The 17,714-nt window shown below is 43.8% G+C and overlaps 2 long non-coding RNA genes and 1 other non-coding gene across 3 annotated transcripts; all 3 read left to right on the top strand.

The window, feature by feature from the left end:
* The first annotated feature begins 1,387 nt into the window (after window positions 1-1,387).
* On the top strand, window positions 1,388-10,041 carry LOC114015529 (uncharacterized). The gene is made up of 3 exons (XR_008730231.1): window positions 1,388-2,124; window positions 3,507-6,910; window positions 9,891-10,041. It is a non-coding gene; the product is annotated as an uncharacterized LOC114015529 (long non-coding RNA).
* A 3,171-nt stretch (window positions 10,042-13,212) lies between these two features.
* LOC129734143 (uncharacterized) lies at window positions 13,213-14,921 on the top strand. Its single transcript, XR_008730230.1, has 2 exons — window positions 13,213-14,078; window positions 14,590-14,921. It is a non-coding gene; the product is annotated as an uncharacterized LOC129734143 (long non-coding RNA).
* A 1,217-nt stretch (window positions 14,922-16,138) lies between these two features.
* LOC114015548 (small nucleolar RNA SNORD45) lies at window positions 16,139-16,223 on the top strand. Its single transcript, XR_003559552.2, has one exon. It is a non-coding gene; the product is annotated as a small nucleolar RNA SNORD45 (small nucleolar RNA).
* Window positions 16,224-17,714: the final 1,491 nt, after the last annotated feature.

Here is a 17,714-nt window from a genome sequence, read left to right as displayed (position 1 = left end):
TAACCGCAATAAGTAAGCAGCAAGACAATTTAACAAATCAATCTTTAGGTAATCCAGATTTGAGTTTTTTTACAGATGGATCATCATACTGTGAAAACGGCTGGTGCTGTACTGGATACACAGTTACCTACAGAGATTCAAGTTTTATTGGCTGGACCTTTACCTCCCAATCTAGGTGCACAAGGTGCAGAAGTTGTTTGCTGTCATTGAGGCTGCAAAATTTGCACTTGGACTGCAAGTTAACTCTTTACACAGACTCTCAGTATGCATTTGGAGCTTGTCATGCTACAGGTATGCTATGGAAGGAGTGTGGATTTCTTACCTCCTCAGCACATGGAACTTCAACTGAAGAATTATTAGAGGCAATGCAAGTGCCCAGGGCACAAATTCGCAGTGATTTATGTAAAGGCTCATACCAACTGCCAAGACAATGCATCTCGAGGAAATGCATTGGCTGATCAAGCAGCAAAAGCTGCTGCATGGCAAGTGATTTGAGCAGTGACTCGATTCTGACTGAACAGGATAAGGCTGAACTCCCAGATGTAACTCGTCTCTACGAAGATCTACCCAAAGAAGAAACACAAACCTGGGAGAAACTGGGAGCAGAACAATGCAAGGGACAGTGGCTATTAGGAAGTAAACCACTACTTCCAAAGAGGTATTTATTACCTATCACTCGCTGGCAGCATGATAGATTTCAGAGAGGACCAGTATTGCTCTTAAAATCCAATGATTGTGGGCAACCCCTGGAATTTATGCAGCAGCCAAATTTGTGAGAGCGGCTGGCTATGTAAAGAATCTGTCTCTTTAAGAATGAAGACACTGCTGGGAAAGCCACCTCCAGCAACGAAGTATCCTTTACAAAACCTTCAGACTGATTATGCTGAAATACCTAAAGTAATGGGGTTCACATTTTGTTGTTGTTGATCAGTTGTCAGGGTGGGTGGAGATAACGGTGACCCCACTTTATTGAGACGAAGGATGGCTGATGCTAACTAGTCATGTCCAGTGGAAGCCTGTGGGAGTTAACATGGCTATAGAGAGTTCTTTAATCCAACGCTTGGTGGCACCAACTGCTTTAATTTTGATTTAAATGAGACCAGGCACTTGGAATGCAAACTGCAGAGATGTTCCACTTACAAGCAAAGCATCTGGCGTTTTCACTTTTTAAAAAAACTGAACAGGCAGTATAAATAAAGTAAGCAAGCTGAATTGTAAAAAAAATAAAATAAAAAAAAGTCAGTGAAGCTATCAAGGAACTATGTGTATCCTCTAGAACAGATGTCCTCAAACTATGGCCCGCAGGCTGGATACGGCCCCCCAGGGTCCTCAATCCGGCCCCCAGTATTTACAGAACCCCCGCCCGTCCCCCCACCTCCCACCCCCCGCCGGGGGTTGGGGGGGGAAACCAAGCAGCCACAGATAACTTCCTGCCACTTAATCCGCGCACCAGCCCTTGTTTAAAAATTTTGAGGACCTCTGCTCTAGAAATTCAGCTAGCTAACATACCAATGGGTGAGATCTGTACATTTTTCTTGGTGGAAGAATATTTCTGCCCTGTGAGCCCTGAGAATGGCTTTGATAGCAGGGAGAGGCAGTTTCTGTCACTGTGCAGAAGGGTGATGCTTCTGCTTTCCTTGCTGGGTTTGGAAGTGCTGTCAGTGGTGATTGTATGGCTCTACTAAGATCAGTCATTCGAAATGTTGCCACTTGTTATGTATAATTGGTGGCTCTGGTCTGGTGGGAAGCTAGATAGATCTGCCCTTCATGCCATGTGGCAGGCCATCAAGAATGTGTGTCCAACTGGTTATGCCTTTACTGGTGGCTATAGACAGAAATAGAAAATCAGAGGGCAAGTGCTGCTCCTCACATTTGCTTTTTCCACCTTTTTATAGACTCTGTGAGAGAGAACCTAGACATGTTGGAAGCATCTGAGAATGAAGCAGACATGGCTTTGCCACCTCCGTCAGGATCTCGGAAGGGGAAAATAGCAAGAGAAGCTACCAGAGCCCCAGCAGAATTGGGACAGGGGAGATGGGAGCTCCCAATAGGGTTGGACATTTGGGAATTGTGTGCCAGACAAGTACAGAATAAATGCTACATGTGAAGCAAAGACACTGTAAGGTGAGGACTGTGTTAAGGGCGTGTTTGTATGGGAAAGAGCAGCCTGAGAGCACAACAGGAAAAATGGTTGAACACAAGGATGAAATAAATGAAAGCATAAAGCAAAAGCAAGAAAACAAAAGTAGTAGCTAATGTTTATTTGGAGGGGAGTGTGTGTGTGTAAATCCCAAGCCTTAGGAATAACCTGCAATTTCTAAAAAAACACCCCCAAAAAGGGGAGGACGGGGGGAGAGAAAAAGACTGTGGTCTAGGAGAAACACATAAGAACAGGGAAAGAACCTGGAAAGGGGATGAGGTTTAATGAAACTGAGTTGCCACTAGCAGCAGGGATGTTCAGTGCTAGCCTGTATAAATGTGTGATCTAGTAGTGACACGGCCTCTTCTTCTCATCTCGGTCCCTGTGCTCCCCTAATACATCTGCCTAGTCTAGGCTCTGGTCCTGCCCCATCGCCAGGGTGTTTGTGCTGTGGCCAGGCTGAAGGGTCCCTAGTTTCTGTTGTGCTTGTGGCAGTTCACTATGGTACAAATAATGGATATAAGCTAATCATTAATGTAAGCTATGTTGTCATAGGGACGCTGAGTGGGAGAGGAAATTGACTTATAAAGTAAAGGTTTTCAAAGAAAATATTTACCAAAGAGCTTTCTCTGTTGATGTATTCCATGCCTTGGAAATGGAGAATGACTGTTAAAGAAAAACTAGAGTAAAACAAGAATAAGAGAAAAACAACTAAGTGGTTATTGTGCCACATGCACACTATTGCCAAACAAAGAACTTCAAACTTGATGACAAAGCTGTATATAAGCTTGCATGATGAAATCCGAAGCTGGTTAAACACAACTTGGTTTTCATTTATAGTTTAATGCCCGTAATCTGTCCAGCATCATGAAGATCTTGGAGCTGAGCCAAGTTTTATGAGACCGTGGGTGAGTTATAATTTCTGATGGAAACTATGCAAAAAGGGATAGGCTTTCATGCCAAAGCAGACAAAAGTTATGGTTTTGACTGTGTTATGCTTCAAGTTTTGGAATTAAAGTCTAAGCTCAAAGTAAAATAAAACTCGGAGACTTCTGGCCAACAAAAGAAAAAGTTAACTGGAGCTGCTGCCTGCTTGCTTTTGGGTTTGGGTTTTTTTGGGGTTTTTTTGGTGACAGCCTGTAGTCTGCCTTTTGTGGGTTTTTTTTGTATTTACCATGTTGTCATAAATGAAAATGGAATACAGATTCTGTTCTGCCTTTTGTTTTCTTGTGAACATACATCTGGAGACTCGGCTTCTATAATAAATAAGCCTTAGCAAGTAGGTCTTGCTCTTGGGAATGGTTATATTAATACTGGCTCTGCTCTGGAGGAGGAAGACAGCTCAACTTTTGTTTTCCCGTTGCAGATGTTGTCCTGGAGAAGGCCATGCGTAAGTGCATTTTGAAGCCACTGAAGAGCCATACCGAAGCGATGTTGAAAGAGTTTCATGCTGCAGATGGTGAAGGAAAACCTTCAGTTGGTGCAGCAGAGGAATCCTCAGGAACTGGATGTGTTTGTTCCAACACCAGACTATGTGGATGTTGAAAGTTTGTGACCATGCAGAAAATGTATTCACCTGAAAAGAAAGTCACGCTGCTGCTGAGAGTATGAAAACTGATTTATACTGTTATGGAGAATAACTCAGGTATGGTGCTTCTTGTGGTTCAAGGTCACTGTTTTTCTAAACCTCGGGTTGTGTTTTGCTGGAGGAAATGAGACCGCCTGATTCTGCAGCTTTGTCTCCTTCTCCTGGAGCTCTTGTAGCATCTCCTTGCCCTTTTGAGAGGGATTCTTCCTTTCTGCTTCCTTCCTGATATCTCTGCATCTGGCAGCACATCTTACAAATTCAGTGTGAAGCAGAGTTGTGAAGCAGCTTAAAAAAAACTCCAAACCACCAGCTTTGCTTAACTGTAGGCATTTGAAGTTGGCTGTCAGAAAGGCTGTCCTGTAAGCCTAGAATTTGACACTGTTTCTAAATTAGTATTTTCCTGGAAATCGTAATAAAGGATACACCCAGTATTTAGCTATAGTAATTCAGCAGTGTGTATGCAATATGACAATTACAAGGGCTCTGTGTTAATGGCTGGAGGAAAGCAGCCCCTGATCCAGTGTTTTTGGTTTGCTGTGCCTCTGAATGTTCTCATTTGGACAATTTCTTTGTGTTTTTGCATGAGAAATAACATCTACTTCTACACTGTAGCAGGAGTCCCAAAGTGACCTCAAAACCTAGATGGTGAAATGGAACCACAGACCAGTTAAGACCTGCTTGATTAGTCAGTGTCACAGTTAAAACGCTGTGCTGGATGGCATGAATTCATAGGTGCAGCTCTGTTGCCTGACATCTTATCATACACTGCTGTGGTAGGTCACGAGCTAAGTTGAAGCCATGCTGGTGGTAGTGGGAGATTTTTTTTCTCTAAGCAAATATAAGTTGCTGCACATGGTTGGCAGTTTTCTTTCGAGCACTGAATCTGCAGCTGGGCTCTGTGCCAATCAGGATGCTTGCTTTCTTTTGAGATTTGAGGTGAATGGTGAAAGCTTGTGGCTGTAAAAGACCCCCAGGCACTTTAGCAAGATTTGGGCAGGAGCTTAGACCTGGCTTATTTCAGTGCAAAATCCTGCATTTTAAAATGGATATAGGAATCTTTGCCCAAAGTGCTGTAAACTTTTTTTTTCTCTCCATACTGTACTATCACATTGAGTAAGATATTCCCAACATGCAAAAGAAAAGTACTGAGAGGCTGCTGGTGAACCATTGTACTGAGGGGCTTGAGCTAAGATGCAGCAAATGCTCCTTGGGTTGTCTTGCTTTGTCATGTAAAGTTTTAAAACGTGGCATTGAGTCAGCACCAGTTTCCAGTACCTCCTTTGTCCTGCTGTCTCAGCCAGATAATAGTGTAATACCTGGAGGGTATGCCTTAGCTGATCTAACTTTCAGTATCAGCCCTTCAGTCCTCTGGAGTTTGGCCACAGTTTAAAGTGGCTCCCGATCTTGGTGTTTCAAGTGACCATCATACCACTTCTGCAATGAGCACTGTTTGGCAAGACCCAGAGATCTAGCCACGTCGTGTTTTCTAAAGAGAAAGTTTAAATGCGATAAAAGTTAAAGGAACACATAAGGCCTGGGTACAGCAGAGCCTCTGTGTGTTGCGTGCTGTCGTTACTGATGATGCTTCACCAGCTAGTTGGGAATTACGTGAGGCTTTGCTCACTGGTGTTTTTAACCATGCTCCGTCAAGGAAATGTGCAGAGTTTTCATGTAAAATCTAATAGGCTTTTATATGCAGGCTTCTCTGCTGGGTTTCAGACTCAGAAGCTGGTACTTGTGGCTGGATCCTTTCAGAAAGGGGACGTTGTCCGTGCACGTATAAAGAAAATGCCCATTGATTTTTCTCTTAGCCAGTGACAGAAGTGTGGGTGGAGGTCAGGCCAGACTGGCGTGGCTGCCTTTTGTGAGTTCACCAGTTGAGCTGACGCCAAGGTGAGCCAAGTCTTTAAATTCCCTTGTGTGCCTCAAGGTCTGCACCATCTGATTTGTGCTCGTTAGAAGTACAGAATGAAGCTGGACCCTGCCCACCAAGTGTCAGATGATGTTCTCTTTGCTGCACATCTGTAACAAGAGGCTCTAGAGTAATACAAACATTCTGGTCAGTAAAGGCAGCAAAATAACACTTTCCTTTCAAACACCGAAACTGGTAAAAGGGTGTGATTTGTCTATCGCTGCCTGTGTTCTCTTTGACCCAGGGAGGCTGTATGGAACTGACTTCTTGCCTGTGTTGACATATGTGCTGGCCCAGGGTGATATGGTGGAGCTGGATACTGAAACTGAATACATGATGGAATTGCTGGATCCATCTTTGCTGCATGGAGAAGGTTATCAACTCACTTCTATTAAAACTGAGTGGAGGGCTGGGGAAGAGGGATTCTTCCTCACCTCGTTTGAGTAGAAACCCTTTTGACAGAGTCCTATAGTCAGCAATGTCAGTAGTGTAACAAAAGAACTTCGCAATTATTTTCACCTTAAAATAAGAGAAGGCTGGTTAGCTTGCAGAGTTACAGCCCCAAGTGACCTGGGAATCTACTGACATATATACTACCTTAGGAGGGAGTATATTGTTTTCAGCCAAGAACGAGGAGACGTCATGACTTAGCAAGCAAACATACGCTGTGCAGGTGCCAAATGTGGTTATCCTTGTGTGCCTGAAAATGTCCTGAGAGTATGTATGGGTCTGCAGCGTTCAATTGAGGTGAGACCTGGAATGGGACCTGGGTTAGGTGCTTTGTAAAAACTTCTGGGGGAATTCTTTGCCCCTCTGGGGGAAGTGCTTTTGAGAATGTTGCCCCCCTTAATGATCCTGGCTTATACACAATACTTGCTTCTCACAGAGTATTTTTATGAGGCCTAGGAATATGTTTCTTAAGGCAGTCTTGAACGATGGCTGAAGTCTGCTAAAGGCAAGGAAATCTCCCTCCTTTCTGTTTTCACGGTGGTGGTTTTAACAAAGAGGTATTCTGCAAGCCCTTGGTAGGTCCCCGAATCTATCCGTTTATGAGGAAGTTTCAGAAATTCTTGTGACCAAGCTCAGCTGTGAGTTTTAAGTATATGTCCCATTTCTGCAATCTCTTGGGTTGCTGAAATTGCTGTATCCTTTTACATGCTGATATGCGTGACAGAACTGTGCCAGGTTTCCTCCGGTTCAGTACTAGTCTGTTCCCTGCTTTGTGTGCAGAGTGCATCGTTCAGGAATCTTAGAACAGAAAATACTTGATGTTGCGACGGAGGGAAGACACAGTCCCTCAATATGAGTGATCAGCAGACTTCGTTTATTGTACCTTACAGTCACCTTTTATGCCTTCTTATAATTAGCTCCTACATATTACAAAAGTTAAGCTCATTATTGTTAGTTGCCTAAATACCAAGCCCGCCCCTAGTTTCTCTTCTGTAGTTTTCTGTTCCCACCTGCAACATTCTTTTCCCACCAAAATCTTCCTGTTATTGTGTAACAAGGACAGCCAAAGACAGTGTATTTTGCTTTACTTCAGATAAGCTGAGAGCGATGTGCATTTTTGTCCAGCCAGCTGGACTATGTCTATGTGACCCTTTTCAGCTAGCCAGTTATCCACAATTCCCCCGTTTTTATTTTGGGCGACATAGGCTTGGTTGACCATTTTCAATAACAGCGTTTTAACACAGGAAAATACACAGCCAACTTATAAAATCTCAGTTCAGAAGTATAATTCCTGAAATACTTGAAAAATAAAGTTAGCTTGAAGCTTTAATTTAGATGCTCTTTCTGTTCCAGTGATACAAAAAGTTTAAAAAATTCAAAGGTAATTTTAAAGTTCTGAACATGGACTAACGCAAGCTCAAAACCCAAAAAGAAACCAAACTGATGTTTGACTAGGAATATTTGCAAATATTTTAGTGGAAAATCCCTGACCATTAACAATTTTCTGTCCAAATAACAACTGCCCCTATGCAACCAACCAGTCCATACATTTTCTGAAGAATACCTCATTGATATCAAAGAATTAACAAAGGGGAAAAATTAGTTCTAAGCTATATACATTCATAAGTGTTTTTTTCAATAGTTACATACAGATTTACACACTAAGCCATAATGGCTTGTAGGTGATACACACAAGAAGAGTACGTTGCTTATCTGTCTGAATGTCTATGCTAAATTTGACAACTGTGCCACAAGCCAAGCCTACATGGGTGCTGTGTGTTATGCACGTTCCTTAACAAACAGAAGTATAATAGACAAATTCCCAAGATCTAGTCCCCAACCTAATTATATTATTTTGTAGCCAATTAAGGAAAATAACACAAATGTGCATATCTACATGTGCACACACCTTTTAGTTCAGAACCAATCTGTGATAAAAGGCCTTAGCCTTATGGCATCATCGAATCTTAACGAGTACAGTAATTAAAAATGCAGTCTTAATGTAAGTGCGATTTATGCTGACATTCCCTCAAATGCTACACGTGAGTATTTTTCACTCAACTGCCTCAAGTTAAAATAGTAGTATTTGTTAATATGTATTAAAAAATCATTAATTCTCTACAATAGCAGTTGACTTCCATAACACTGTGTAAGCAAAAAGAGGCTTAAGATGGGTTTTCTGAATACTAACTATTTTAGACTGTGTAAACTCAGGTCTTGAAAGATTTCACTCTGCCAGACATAGAAACACTGTTGCACTCCAGTTGTGATATCCCTTTTCCCAAGTTGTCACATGCACATCTCGCTCAAGCAACATTATTGTCAAAGTTTCTCTCTGCTACATAAAAGCATATTGCACTTGTAGACGTAAAAGACAGCACCCTTACTTAGATTATTACCTTATTACCTCATAACTCTTAGTATCTCTGATTTCATCACTTCAAAAATTCACCAGAAGCAGATAAAACCACAGCATCAGACTAAACTACACCTTAACTGCTGATTCAAATAAAGGCATTCTCTTCCACATATGCCTAATGCTTACAAATAATTTTGGCTGGTTTTGATCAAGAAGCTATTATTACAATAATGATAAAAAATAATAATCCCGTTTGCAAAATGCCTTTAAGCCAGCCTCCTAGTCCCAACCAATTTCCACATTCAGAATACAGCATAAATACAGAATACAGAATAAATTATCTCCATCAAGGCAAAAAGGCTTCTCTTTAAGCACAGAGATGTTTGCTAGTTCAAGGCAGAAACCCATTTCTTGTAGGGGACATCTGAAGCACATTTTTTGGTGGGTTTGTAATGAATTCCGTATTTTTCCTTGAGAAGCTTAAGCTGTTCCTCTTGTTTCAGGAGTGTTTCCAACTCTGATTTGTCGAATAGGTCCGTATTTCCCAAAAATATCATACATTTCCTCCGCTGTGATTTTATACGGCAGGTTCCGAATATAAAGGATCCGATTGACCTCTGGGGGCAGCCAGATGTTAGCTCGCTTGGCCGCTTGCATCGCCATGGCGCCGATCGGAGGGGGGGGGGATGGTGCCGCTTTGGAGAGAAACCGCGGCCGGGAAGGGGCCTGCCGGGCTGCGCGCCGCCGCTCGCCCCTGCCGCGGGGGTCCCGGATGCTATCCCATACGCTAATAACCCGAGTAATTCCTTTTTACAATCTATGTCCTGAACGCTCCGCTTTTCTAAAAAGCATATGAGCGAATCGTACGTCGCTTGTCTCTCCATACCTTCGTCAGCGCTGTTGCAGCCTTTGCGAGACTTCAGCGACGCGTGGCCGGCGGGACCCTCTGTAGGTGCTCCCGGGCGCGGGGACTGTGCCCTTCCGCCTCCTGCGCTGCTTTCAGGACCGGTACCCGAATCTCCGTCGAACCGTGGCTCGCAGGTTCAGCCCTCTCTAGGGTCCCTGTTCGGGCGCCATTTGTCGCAACGGAGGGAAGACACAGTCCCTCAATATGAGTGATCAGCAGACTTCGTTTATTGTACCTTACAGTCACCTTTTATGCCTTCTTATAATTAGCTCCTACATATTACAAAAGTTAAGCTCATTATTGTTAGTTGCCTAAATACCAAGCCCGCCCCTAGTTTCTCTTCTGTAGTTTTCTGTTCCCACCTGCAACATTCTTTTCCCACCAAAATCTTCCTGTTATTGTGTAACAAGGACAGCCAAAGACAGTGTATTTTGCTTTACTTCAGATAAGCTGAGAGCGATGTGCATTTTTGTCCAGCCAGCTGGACTATGTCTATGTGAACCTTTCCAGCTAGCCAGTTATCCACAACTTGAGATGTGAAGCTGGAGATCATTAACACACTTGAAAGGCAGAAATATTTACTGTACTGTTAAGTCGTGCTGTTTTTAATGTAGCAAAAGTAATTCATCTATTGGCTGGCCCTGTCTGTGGCACTAGCTATACTGTACGGTGCAGGAAAAATTGTTTAGTGCTTTGGGGTTGTGTGGTTCAAATGTAAATGTATTGTCCAGTTTGTCTGGTGGGTCTTGCCTGTCTTCCACATACTGAACTTGTCGCAGGGCTGAAAGCAAGAGGATGCTGTCGGTAATACAGAAAACACTACTGTGAGCAAGCATAGAATGCATCTCTGAATGACTCCACAAATAGACTGTGCTGCCTCTTAATTGAGCGCTCCCACGCAAATAGTTTACTTAAAGAGCAAGAGAAATAAATGATAGCATGTCTTTTGTTTCTCCTGGTTGCTGAGGACTGTTGCCTCCTGTTGAGGCTCCTTTTCCTTTGTGAGCTGCAGCTCCTTTTGTACATCGGCAACTGTTGTGGCTGTAATTTGTTCTCCGCTCGTGTAATAAAGGTGAAGTCTGGAGAGCTGTACACACTGCCTCCTGAACTAGTTGGACGTAATGCTGGACATAGGTGAACAAACACAGCCTGCCTTTTAAAAACAAAAGCAAAACCTTTGGGATGCTTCCAGGTATAAATCACACGCTCGCTCATTGCTTTGTTGACACTAAGGGAGTCGCTTTTAAGTTCCTGAAGAGTGGTAGATGGTCTTTTATGTCGTTTAAACAGCTATGTTTATTTGATCCCCACTTGAAGCTCAGGAAGAAAACAAATCACTGTTTGGAAACTGTTTAGAAGAAAACTCATGTTCCAGCTTTGTAAAAACACTCAGGAGTAAAGGAGCGACACTGGTCATTTAAATAACCGGCCACTAACGGGCCCAGAGTTAGGTATTATTGCACCACTTTGATAATATGGAGCCCATGCAACCACTGCATGTCTCTTAGCAGCTGAGAACACACCGTCCAGTATTTTGCAGGCCAGTAAGCTGTTTTTCTTTATATATAAATATTTTGGCCATAGAATGCAGGCACTTTCACGTGTGTATATTTATTAAAAAAAATAATAATAAAGAAATAATTCTTTGTCCTTTTTGACTGTGACCAGTTGGAACTGACATGGTGTTTGTGACCACTCTGAGAAGTTCTTCCCCTGCTGTCCTTCACAGGAGGCTATTACTTGGCAAGCGCTTATGGAGCACTCTTTCTGATCAAGAACTTCCAGGAAGACCAGGCTGCCCAACTGCTGAGTTCAGAAGCTAGGGATACTCTCCGGCAGCGGCACAAGAGGAGGACAACTAACAGAACAATACCTTCAGTTGGTGATTTTCAGGTAGAACTTAGGGCTGAAGAGAAAAAAAACCACAGGGGATGATTGGTTTGTTGGAAATCTCTGTTTGAGTAGTATGATTTGTAATGATTTCCTTGGGTCCGCAAGTGGTGTGAAGCAGTGCTGACAATATGTCTGGCAAATCTGCCTCTGTTTTGAAGTCTTTGCACTTCATAACAGAGTGTGGTTATGATGGTATAAAGGAAACAGTAAATAACAGAGCTTTCCCACTGTCCTTTGTATTTAAGTCGTGCAGAGTGAGGACAGACCGAATCGTATTTTTAGGTTCAGCTTCTTTGTAACATCTTTGAAAACATTTTTGTTGGCTGCCTGCCTTATGAGCTAAACCAAGTCTTAAACCACAAATACCTAGTTAAACATGCACATTGCATAAAAACCCCCATGTAAACCGTGCATATGGCCAGTTATACAGCGTGTTCCACCAGTGTGTTTGAGCCAACAGCCCATGAGGCTGAATTTCTTGTACCACACTCTTTTGAAGCATATTATATGGTGGCCCTTTGCAGGTCTCTTGCTGTAGCGTGCAAAAATGTATTTTCTTGCTCTCACCCTATAGCCGAATGTCATTTTGATTCAAGTATATTTATGCTAAGACAAGTATTTCAGTAAACTGGCTGATATGAGCTCAGTTTCACCAGCATGAGTTTGACAAGACTGTCTGATGCAGTGTATCAGTTAACTTACCATTATTTGGATGATTGCATGCTTTCCTAATTTTGTTAATTACAGAGAATCGCCATGTTTTTGCATATATATAATTGTTCCTTCCAATTGGTTTTTTTCCCCCTCTTTTGGGGGGTTTGGGAAGGTGGGCACAAAATGAGTCTTTGTGGGCACCAGGAAATTATGTGTTTAACTGTAAAGCTTAAAGCGTTTGCTGTACGGAAGGTTTCTCTGTACCCACTGCATCAGTTGCTTATTTAGCAGTGCCTGATGTTTATAAGAGTGCACTGCGGAAGTCTGTGTATTCATTAATGAGCTAACAGTAGCTTGGCTCTGTGTAGAAAGGAGAGGAACTATGAAGAACACACACTCATCCCTGCTTTTATTTTTATTTTCCCTTAAACATCCAGTGTTTCCAGGGCCTTTGCTTTCTCTTGCCATATTGGCAAAGCTTCCCAACCTCTATTCCCCCATAGTCACGAAAAGTCTTCAGTAATTGCTGTGATGGTGAGTTTTGGGCTTCTAGCCCTCCATTCCTTCAGTCGTGAATTCCACCCAGTTAAAAGACTCACGAGAATTGCTTCAAACTTGCATTTGGAAGTCACGCCTCAAACAATGAATTTGTGGAAATCCATTTATTTATTTACACTAACGAAGAAAAAACTGTAATACTGCATCAAAATGAAACTTAGTGGCTGCTGAATCACTGAGTAATAGTGTAGAATCGCTGCTTAAGCCTTTACCATGATCATTGCAATGTTTGTTTGTAGACTGCTTGTTTTTTTGTAAAGTCATGTGGCTGCGTGTGGTGCATTATTGCCAAGGTGCTCCTTAGTGCTCTGATGCTCTGTATGTTCTCAGTAATGGGTAAAGCGGAAGGCTCTGTGGCTGGGGAAGAGTGGCATGGACGTGTTACTGCTCTCTCTGTTGCACCAAATTTCAGCAGCTGGGTTTGGCTGCTAAATTGATGGAACTACTGGGAGAAATTTCAGAAAACTGAGTACCATGCTTATCTTTAATCTTCTAAAAGTAACGTTTCAACTGACATGGCTTAGGTATTTGACTTGCATGAAAGAGACCCAGAATTTTGCTTTAAGTAGTGTTCTGATTCACTGAGGATTCCCTGTAATTAGAGAACAAGACTAAAAATGTCGTGTGGTGGTGTAAGATCTCAGGCTTTCTATGAAAGCTAACTTGCCAGAATGAGTAGGGCGTAGCCTGAATTCCAATAGAGATACTGTATAAAAAAAGGTCCTTGTCTTGACAGCAAAAGAGTTTCATGGAATGTCAACACTTTCCCATAGGGCCTCCAGCATGCTTGTTCAGTAATCGTGGGCCTTTTTGCAGTTCCTGCAAGCAGCCTTGGGACCAATTCTGTATGGCAGACAGTACCTTAGCTTACTTTCTATGTCATGCTTGGCTGCTTGTACCTGCTGAAAATTTAATTGAGCGTCAAATGAACACACAGGGAAATGTCCTGAACTCATGGTCGTAGGGCAACGCCATTCTAATTAGTAAAACTGGAAAATAGTACATTTTGAAGAATCTGCCTTGTGAGAAGGGCTGCCTTGTGTTAGGCAACTAAACTTTGTGACCCATTCTGCCACTGCCCCCACCACACACGTTGAAGGAGGCAGTCCCTAAGCCAATGCAATCAAAAACGTGGATTGTTAATTTTTTTTTTAAATAAAAAAAGTTTTTTACGTATATGAGACCTGTATGAGAGCTTAGCTTGGCCTGTTTGAATTTCTCTTCAGAAGTCTGAACCCACGGGCTAGTATAAAAGGATGGTTATGTGACAAAAATTGAATAAAATCTGAGTTTATAGTGGATTTCTCCCTTGGGAAAGAAGTGCATCTGTTACTGCAGTGTGAAAGGTGTTTAATTAGCATATAACATCATCAGACCTGCTCTTGGTCTGATTACAAGTTATTGGTTATTTAGCAATACATTCACTTGCTGTTTCTTACTGTGTTTTTTGTTTGGTTTTATGTTTCCAAAGAAAGGGTGGATTTTTCATCAATTTCTTTGAGAGAGTATCAAATCAGGTTGCAGTAAATATGTATAAGCAGCTTGGCTACAGTGTGTACCAGACAGTATTGGAGCGTTACTCTGCTAGCAGTGGAGAGCCAGATGAAGATGCTTACAGTAAGTGGTTGTTGTGCCTTAAGTTGAATGGAAAGGTTCTTGTGTTGAGGGTTCCTGGGCCTGTTTGTATTTTTTTTAAATATGAAACAAGTTCAGATAGCCATTGATGAATGGGATTCTGTATACTGCTTTAGATAGCTTTTCCTACTGAAAAGTACATCAGTTATGAAACTTAATTGCAGGAAACAGAATGAATCTGTGTGAGGTGAAGTTCAGGTTGGATGTTAGGAAAATCTTATCCACTGACAGGGCGTTCCGTCAGGGCACCAAACCTGTCAAGAGCTCAGGAAGCATCTGGATGATGCTTTTAGTCATATGGTTTAGTTTTAGGTAGTCCTGCGAGAAGCATGGAGTTGGACTTGGTGATCCTTATGGGTCACTTGCAACTCAAGATATTCCAGGAATCTAGGAAATCCTCTCAAAAAATGATCTTAATGTAACAGAGAAGTCACTTAATATGGCTTTGTGCAATGACTGTCTTCTATAATAGCATTATTTTCTTTTGCCATAGATATGAGGAAAGCTCTTTCCAGAGATATAGAGAAGAAATCAATTATACCTCTGCCTCATCCTGTGAGACCAGAAGACACTGAGTAACTGAAAACTGATTCTCAGACAACCTAGTAAGAGTGTTGGTTTCCTTCTCCCCAAAGCCCCCAAGAACTTACAGATGACAAATATTAGGCTCAATGTTTTTCGCCATGAAATACCAAAAAGCAATATTGAGAAGCTTACCAGCGCTGCTTCTGTTGGTATTGGCTGCATATTCGTGCTCTTACCCTATTGTTCTTCCTTTCAAACCATGACACTTTGGAGACTATTAAAATGGAATTGCCTCCTGTATGGTGTTGTCATGGTTTTCCTTCTTGTCCACAAAACAGTCCCCTCGCTTTGTCACTCTCACGGAGCCCTGCTCCCAAACTGAAAATGTCTGGCCACTGCTCCCACACAGAAGGTGCCAGGAAGGAGTTCTGTTGCTGGCTCTCACCTTCCCTTTGTGGCCATATAACTGCTGCACCAAAACTTGGGCTATGTTCTTCCTGAGCCACAAAACCAGAAATCGGGTATATCAAAATATATTCTCCAGAACTCAAGAGGTCTCCCTTTCTCCGTGCCTTTTACTTACCTCATTCCCTAATTTAATTCTTGAATCCATCTATCCCTTCACTGTCTGTCTGGACGTCATGGATGCTGTTACTTGGAGGCATTGACCAGGCAGTTCCAACACAGGTTTTTGTCACTGTCTTCCCTGGAATTTCTTGGACAAGAGTGTAGAGGAGTGAAGGCAGAGGGTTGATGAGCATTGATAATATGCAGCTGTGGCCTTGCCACCAAGGCAGTGGGTTGATTGACACGGACAATGTGTAGCTGTAGCTCGTTCCTGCTAAGTAGTTAAATAGCCCTGAGGAGTGTGGGAGAGGGGGTTGGTTGGGGGTGGAGTGGTGTGAGCTCTGGAGGAAGGACAAACAGCATGGACAGTAGAATCTGTCTGACCATAAAAGCCTTGTTGCAGCCTGATAGCTTGCTTGTGCTGCAACAGTGGGTGCCCTGTGTGAGGCTGACTGAGTTGGGCTCTGACTACAACAACCGGCGCCCAATGTAGCTGAGACAAGTGGGAGAAACTGCACCCCATAACAGACATGGTGAGAGGTGAGCCCTTGCAACTAATCAATATGGGTGTATTGCGAGATTTGTTTTACATCTTAACTCAAATCGCAACTGAAGAGGATGTGTATTACTTGGGCTTGTAACAATCTCCAGCCAGGGTTTTTTGTTTTATTACAGTCCTGGGCATGCAGGGTTTTACTGCTGTTCTGGTTTTGCCCTTCTCCTTAAGTGCCCAGTGAAGTTTGCTCTAGCATCAGTCAAGGCAGTTAATGTTCTCTTGTTCATCTGTTGTGTTTTTAGCACCAGTTTCTATAGGCAGAAGGGGTCCATTTGAGATCTTTGAGTCACTGTGTCATGCCATTCTGGTTTTTCCATTGGCAAACTGCTGCTGTAATTCCCTAAGGGGCTTCCTTGGGTCAGGAGGTAGTGGATGGGAGCAGGTTGCCACCCTGGGTCAGTGGTGAGTGTGGGCATGTATCATCTGACCTAGAGTTGATGTCTGTCACCACTTTAGCTCTAGAATTACTCAGAGACCAGGGACCCATGAATCACCTGGGACAGAGTCAGGTGATGGATTTGCAGAACTGACAGGACCAAAGGAAACTCCTAAAAACTTCAGACATTGACTAATGATCTGATAAGCATATATAAGCTGTGCAGTATCGCTTGGTTCTCTGCCATTCACTGTGGTGGTGGCCCAGCTCTGAGTTGTGACTAAAGCAAGCCCAGTGGTACCCACATCTGTGTAAATTTCTCCTTTAACAACAGCAATTGCTGGGGCTTATCTGTAGGACCACACCATCCACCGCCCTCCCCTGCACCTTGTGCCCTGAGCTCCCCATGCTGCTGGCTCTTCCTCGGTAAATGGGGTGGGGGCAGGGACAAAAAGAACCACCCGACTGTTAAAGCTGTCAGATGCAAATTATTTAACCGCTCGAGCCACGCGGGTGCTTTTTGGTACGGAGGCAACGGGTAATAGTGGCTGGGCTGCGAGTGGGCAAAGGGCAGAACGAAGTGAACCTGAACCCTGCAGCCGCAGCAAGCAGTTCCCGTGGCCGGCTGGTGCGAACTAGGCCGAGATCCCGGCCGGTGCTCAGCACACGGTTGGTGGAGCGCTGCTGCCACCTGGAGGCCAAGTGTCGGTGCTGCAGCCCCGGGACAAACGCAGCCTGAAGGTGCTCGCTGCTGCAACAGCCCCACCCCTAGCGAGAAGCCCCCCAACCTGGAGACCGCGGGGGTGTGGAGCGGCTGCGCCCCTCTACGGTTTCAATTCCCTCTCGCTTGGCAATGACACGGGTCTGCCCTTGCAGGCCTCAAAGCTGCATGCCTCTGCGCCGGGCTGCTTCTGCACATGCGGGGCTCGAGCCCCCTACGCGAAGGCATCAGGCCAGTTCTGTGCATGCGCTGCCCTTAGGTTGCCCGTAATGCTACTGCGCATCCGCCATGAAGGGAGTAACAGCGGGCCTGCAGAAAGGGACTTGGGGGTACCGGTGGGTCAAAAAATGGACACGAGCCAGCAACCTGTGCTCGTAGAGCAGAAAGCTGACCATATCCTGGGCTGCATCCACAGAAGCATGACCAGCATGTCGAGGGAAGCGATTCTGTCCCTCTGATCTCGTGAGACCCACCTGGAGTACTGCATCTGGCTCTGGAGTCCTTGGCAAAGCAGGTCCAGAGGAGAGCCACAAAAATGATGAGAGGGCTGGAACATCTTTCCTAAGACAGGCTGAGAGAATTGGGGTTGTGCAGGCCGGAGAAGAGGCTCTGGGGAGACCTTATTGTGGTCTTTCAGTACTTAAAGGGGGCTTATAAGAAAGATGGGGACAAACGTTTTAGTGGGGCCTGCAGCAATAGGACAAGGCTTAGTGGTTTTAAACTGAAAGAGGGTAGATTCAGACTAGACAGAAGAAATTTTTTGTGATGAGGGTGGTGAAACACTGGTAGAAGTTGCCCAGAGACGTGGCAGATGCCTCGTGCCAGGGAACATTCAAGGTCAGGTTGGACAGGGCTGTAAGCAGCCTGATCTAC

The sequence above is a fragment of the Falco cherrug genome, chromosome Z, assembly GCF_023634085.1.
Source record: "Falco cherrug isolate bFalChe1 chromosome Z, bFalChe1.pri, whole genome shotgun sequence".
In the NCBI taxonomy this organism is placed as follows: Eukaryota; Metazoa; Chordata; class Aves; order Falconiformes; family Falconidae; genus Falco; species Falco cherrug.
Note: the sequence above shows the minus strand (reverse complement) of the source record. Positions and strands in the feature narration are given on the sequence as shown.